The following is a 6,682-nucleotide window of genomic DNA, read 5'->3' on the forward strand; positions in this document are numbered from 1 at the left end:
CAGGGATTTATTTATTTATTTGTCAGCTGGTCATCGTTAATCGGTAATGATTGGCTGACTAGAGTTTGACATTACCGTCATGTGACAGCGGTGATCAGCTGATCCCTTTAGGTCACACCTATAGGATGATGCCCAAAAGGAATGAATTAATTGTTTGTATGAGATACGAGATAATTAATTCCTTGTATTATTTGACTTTTAATTTGTCGCGTAAATGTATTATTTGATGACGGGTTACGAACCCATGCCAAGGAGATTTATTATTTAATTATATGATATTTAATTAATAAATAAATAAATTAGAATTTATTAATTAATTGTTAATTAATTAATTTTATACGATATGTGTATATGTTTTGAGGTGGAATTAATTAGCTATTTAAATTTTACAAAAGGTTGTAAAATTAGCTAAATGGGATAATATTGACACATTGTATGTTGATAAAATGGTCTTATGATTACTTAATAGTTAAGTAGTCATTGGTAGTTAATTTGTATTATTTAAGTGTTAAATAATTGAACTAATATTTAATTATGTAAAATAATTAAATATAAGACTTATAAGCATTTGTGGGGCAAATATCGGAAACCAAAATGGACCCAATTAAGTCCACAATCACCAGTTTTTTAAGGGGATAACAAGTGTCCATTAAGTGGATTTTTCCACTCCTTTTTGTCTCCCATTTTTTGCCTAGAAATTGTGAGCCATGTCGGAAGATGGTTTCACCTTCTTGTTTTGCCTCTTGTGACTCCCGTCGCAAGGGGGATGTGCACATTATTGAGCTTGGGTTCACTCATTACGATGAGCGGGATTTGATGACCACACTGCGGTTTAGCATCAGTGGGGGTGAGTTACCTGTTGCGATGGAAACCCGGCTACTCGTTACGATGAAAGCCATTTGTGACTATGGAGTTTGAAGGATGATTGGAGTATTGATTGTATATCTTAAGTTGCTTATTCTTGTGTGTGGTTGTGGTTAATTGTTTAGTTATACTGACCCTTCAATGTTTTCAAATCTGTCGTGATTCATTTGATATTTTCGGGAAATGGTGAGCAGTGAGTCTAGCAAGTAATGATGTTTGAGATTGCTTTCGGGGTTGGAAGGGACGCTATCGAGACTTACACTTTAGCTTTCGCTGTTGTTTTATAGACTATCATTTGCCTACTTGAGATGAGTTGTATTTTAATTTCATTTGAGGTTTTAGTTGTATAACTTTGGTTAAACATTATTACTTACATTTCTTGTTTCATTATGGTATCTTTGATGCATACTACCTCGGGTAACCGATATGGTAGCACTCTCATGTGTTAAGTAGTCCTTAAGTAAGGCACTTTAGCAGATAGAGGTGTTACCTAGGTCCTAGTGTCAACATCTCCGCATCTTGTGACAACCGAGTTTTCCAGCAAGATATGCATGAACAGGTTGGGGTCTCCGAGACCTCTATCCTTAGACAGCTACATAAAGCTAAAGCCGAGATGTATGTCCATCTGGAAATGGATCGCTTGCTCTTTCGAGCATCGTCAAGCCTTACTCCAAGCTCTGGTAAATTGACTATACCATCCAGTTCGACTCCCGAGGATGTGGTATTACATGTTATGCAAGACACACTAGAGCTCAGTAACTTTATCACTTTGTCTGATGAAGATGTCCCTCCTTTTTTGGCATTATACATAACTGTCCAATGTCTTCAGAAGAAAGTGCCCGTACTACTAATAGATGAAGGATCCACCGTTAATGTCATCCCTCTCAAAAGTGATCACATGATCGGAATGAAAGAAGCTGCTTTTGTTCCATGCCATCAAGGAGTCGGTATCTACGACGGTACCCGTCGCAAGGTTATGGGTCTTACCACCCTATTCATTACCCTTCACTAATGGAAAAAACCTCTATTGCGTCAGTTGTAAAGGGCCTTTTGCGTCGATTTTTGACTGACGTATATCGAGGGGTCGTATTTGTTATGCGTCAGTTGTGGAACCGACGCAAAAAGTTCAACATTTGCGTCAGTTGTGTCTTAAAAACCGACGCAAAAAAGCACCATTTGCGTCAGTTCTAACCTTACTAAACGTTTGTTGAAGAATATTGCTGAAATGAAAAACTGTAACACCCGCGAATTTCTCTTTTTGACATTTATAATTTATTTAACCGTTTAATTATTTTGGTTTATATTTTTGAATTTTTAATTTTATTAATTTTATTTTAAACATGTTTTTTTATAAATAGTAATGTTTTAAAGCTTAATTTATATAAAAATACGTATTTTAGTCGGATAGTAATGACAGTGACAATAATAATAGTAAACTTCCGTCTTAAATTATAGTAGGTTTAAGACGAATTTCCGTCTAACTAAAGACCGTCACTTTTTCTCATGTGAGCGGAATCTATTCTCGACCTATCCCGAGTCGACAACTCAGCTCTCTATTTCATCACCTAACTAAAAATAATAAATTATTTAATACTCTCTCACTTTTTGTTTTGGCCAATCCCAATCCACTGATTCCCCTTTTTTTTCATTTACCTGGTAAACAACAAAAAGGGAAGCAGCGCACTGCATTTTCGAATATGATAAACCAAGCAAAGCTCAGGAAAACGCCATTTTCGTTCACATAAAAACCCAGATTTCGGCCCCATTTCTTCACCATTCCTCTTAATTTTTATACCATTCTTCTCCTTACTTCCTCCTTCATCTTTCAAGGTAAGAAAGTTTCGTTTTTGTGGTGGTTTCGTTTTTCGCCGTCTTATAAAAGTGTCGTCTTTTAGCTTCTTTATCCCGTTTTGTTTCTTTTTGATGAAGGATTTGAAGACCCAGAGTGAGACTCGTGCCTTTTGGACCTTTTATTCGAAGAATAAGGACCGTTTAAGGTAACTGTGATAGTTTACTCGACAAAATGTCGAAATTTGCACCCTATATGTCGTTTTAGCTTTCATATGTGATAAAGTTTAGTTCTTTACGTTTTTATTGCGTTTGTGGGGTTAAATATGCTCTTTGTTGGTCCTCTTGTGTACCTATTTGAAGTAATTTAGTAGCTTACACTCATATTAGATTTGTGCCTTTTTTTGGTGCGGTTTGAAGCCGTGAAAGACTGATTTTCTGTGCCGAAATTTGGACGATTTTATGTACTCTTTCGGGATTGTTTTGGGCTTGCCTTCTTACATGTGTTTTCCCGTCTTGGCGCATGAATCTTACCAACAGTTATCATATCATAAACAAAGTATAAAACCAATCCATTAGAAGGAATATGGAAGCCAATTAGGACATTGTTTCCTGATTACCTCTTCTCTCTTGTAACATGTTTTGATGTCCCATATATAACATTAATGCATCGCAGTACATTCAACTAAGAGTCAAGGACATTGAAGTCACACCAATAGGACCTCTTAGCTTCATCTCGCTAGCATGGAGTTTAAGAAAATGCTTCTTGCCATTAAGGTGCACAGTAAAAGCATTAGTAATAGAAATTGAAAAGTGAAACATGAACTGTTTTGGGTGTTTTTGGACGCGATTTATGAGCTGAAATTGTTGTTGGTTCGAGTCAATTTGATTACTCACGTCTTGTGTGCATATACATGAATGAATATGGTCTTTTGTTTGGATGAATTCGGCCTTGTAACATGCTTAAAAACTTGTCTTAAGACGGCCTCATGAATTTGCTAGAAAAACCATGTATATATAAGTTGTTGATGGGTGACTTTTGTGGACTGTTTTCGAGTCGATCTCACGGATGATTTGAACTAAATAGTTGATTCCCGCCTCCTTTGTATATCCAAGTATGTAATGGGTTGGTGATATGTGAGAAATTTCACCCCTTTTCATGCTTAAAATTTTGTCTTAAGACGGTCACAAAAGAACTTTATAAATTGTAAAAATGGACTTTGTAGAGCAGTTTTCGTGGGCTGTTTTGACAGGTTTCTTTATGATAAATTGAACCAACTTTTTTGCTATTGACTCAAGTACAGGTAAATGTTTGGATTGGGTCTTTTGTTTGGGTGAAATCCATCTTGGTTTGGCCTAGAAAACCGTCCCAAGACGGCTGGACAGGAGGGAATTGTTGCGTTGTTGACTGTGATCAAGCGCATATCCTCTACATGCTTTCCTTTTTTGTCTTTTTGTGCTTTGCTTGTTCATTTTGGTGGTTTAATGGTTGGGCTCACTCTTGTTGTTTTTTCGGACTCATTTTCTTGTTGTGGTTTGGGCTCACCACCCTCTTAATTTTGGGCTAACCACAAGTATGTTTTTGGGCTCACCATATTTACTTTGTTGGACCTATGCGATTAAATTGTTTGGACCTTACATAAGCTTAGGTTCGGTCGTGTCTAAATTTTCGGGCTTGAGTGATTAATTCCTGACTCGTATTTTATATATTGTGACTCGTTAAATATCGTTCTTTTGTATACCCACTATGTTGGGCTCAATCGGTTTTACTCGTTGGGTTCCTTTGGTCTTATTTATTGGGCTAGTTATGTGAGTTAGTTAAATTTGTGTAGTTTACTTGATTGGACTTGGTACGCTTCGCTTATTGGATTTCACGTTTTATTCCGTAAATTTCACATAACGTAAATTATTCATTATCGCTTATTTTATTTTATTTAACCGGCATGTTAATTTATGAAGTGGAATACTTATTAATATAACACATGTATGAAATATTTATTATAGGTAGTTACTTGTAGTGAGTCGTACTCTAGATAATGTCTAGTATTGTTCGGTTGTGAGAGTTTTGGTTCTACCGGAATACTAGGGGTGAGCCAGAGGCCCTCTAGTTGCGGTATGAACGTCGGGAGTGATGTTCCCATCTGTACTTATGGTGCTGCAAGCCATAAGTATGAATGTGACATTTATAATCCCGACCCTGAGTCTTGATCCTATCGGATACTAGGGGTGAGCCAGAGGCCCTCTAGTTGCGATATGATTCGTCGGGTGTGATGTTCCCATCCGTACTCATGGTGATGCAGACCGTAAGTATGAATGTGACATTAATCATCCCGTCCCTGAGTCACGGTCATATCGGATTCTAGGGGTGAGCCTTAGGCCCTCTAGTTGCGGTAAGGTCGTCGGGATTGATGTTCCCATCCGTACTTATGGTGAGATGCAAGCCATGAGTATGAGTGTGACATTAATAATCCCGTTCTATGTGCTTGTTTGTTGTATTTGTCCATGTTTTAAAGGTAACCGCTGAGCCAGATACTTGTTTGTTGTGTCTCGGACATGTTTTAAAGGTAACCTCTGAGCCGGGCACTTGTTTGTTGTATTTGGCCATGTTTTAAAGGTAACCGCTGAGCCAGATACTTGTTTATTGTACCTCGGACATGTTTTAAAGGTAACCTCTGAGCCGGGTACTTGTTTGTAGTATTTGGACATGTTTTAAAGGTAACCGCTGAGCCAGATACTTTATATGTTGTGTCTCGGACATGTTTTAAAGGTAACCTCTGAGTCGGACACTTGTTTGCAGTATTTGGACATGTTTTAAAGGTAACCGCTGAGCCATATACTTTATGTGTTGTGCCTCGGACATGTTTTAAAGGTAACCTCTGAGTCGGGCACTTGTTTGTAGTATTTGGACATGTTTTAAAGGTAACCGCTGAGCCAGATACTTTAGAGGTCGTGCCTTGGACATGTTTTAAAGGTAACCGCTGAGTCAAGGTACTTAAGGATTTGTATCTCGGACATGCTTTAAAGGTAGCCTCTTTGCCGGATGCTTTGCTTATTATGTGATGTTAGTAGTCCCATTTCGTGTATTGTATGTTATTTGGTTTTCAAAGTTCATGGCTAAGGTTTCCATTCACATGTATTATGATGTTAATCTTATTTATCCGTGACATATGATATTCTATCGTGTTTATAGCTGAATTATCATTTATGACATTTTGGTTGGATTGTCTCTTATGTATGTATCATATGCCTTATCTATGATTGACTACGCATGTTTTGAATATTAGTCTCATGTTTCAATACTTGAATCAAATGGTTATATTCATGATGTTCTAATATGTTCTTGTTTATCTGTGTTTCGACATTTTGTGGCTGGGAGAACCTTGAGTTACTCCCCACTGACTGTGGCGTTCATGTTTACATGAATGACAGGTTGTGAAGATGCTTACGTGGGGAAGACGTGTGGGCTAGCGAGAACTAAACCTTGGACTAGTAGTTGGTTTATTAGGATTGTTTAGACTCCCCTTTTTTCGTTTGTCTTTCGAGGGATATATTTTCCCTCACCTTTGACTATCGCGTTTGTATAATTTAATCTTATTTCCACATTCTTTATTTGTCTTTTAGATTTTTTTATGAACCCGCGCTTTATAAACCTTAAAAATTTCAAAAATTTCCTAAAATTCCGCATTCTATAAGTTATATTTTCCGCGTTATTGCGGGGGTTCACAAAAACAACGGTTGTTCTGACTGTTGGTTGTTTGTCTTAGAAAAATGGATTGAGGCTACAGACCAAAGCAACAGTATTCAGGACCGTTGCTAAAGAAATAAAAATACGAATGAAGTAGAAGAAAAATAAATGCAGCGGAATCTAAAGTCACGAGAGATCAACACAATGTTTTTGAATTGGTTCGGCCAACTATCTAAAGGCCTACGTCCAATCTTCTTTTTATTGATTATTTAAGTGACCTACTCCGACTACTTAAACCCTTACAATAAAAAGGTCAACAACCTACTCCAGTTGCGACAAGAGTTC

At 37.2% G+C, this 6,682-nt stretch overlaps 1 long non-coding RNA gene across 1 annotated transcript; it reads left to right on the forward strand.

Moving 5' to 3' along the window:
- Nucleotides 1-2,477: 2,477 nt before the first annotated feature.
- On the forward strand, nt 2,478-6,286 carry LOC141623690 (uncharacterized). Its single transcript, XR_012533519.1, has 3 exons — nt 2,478-2,694; nt 2,794-2,861; nt 6,082-6,286. It is a non-coding gene; the product is annotated as an uncharacterized LOC141623690 (long non-coding RNA).
- The last annotated feature ends 396 nt before the right edge of the window (nt 6,287-6,682 follow it).

The sequence above is a fragment of the Silene latifolia genome, chromosome X (genome assembly GCF_048544455.1).
Source record: "Silene latifolia isolate original U9 population chromosome X, ASM4854445v1, whole genome shotgun sequence".
NCBI lineage: Eukaryota > Viridiplantae > Streptophyta > Magnoliopsida > Caryophyllales > Caryophyllaceae > Silene > Silene latifolia.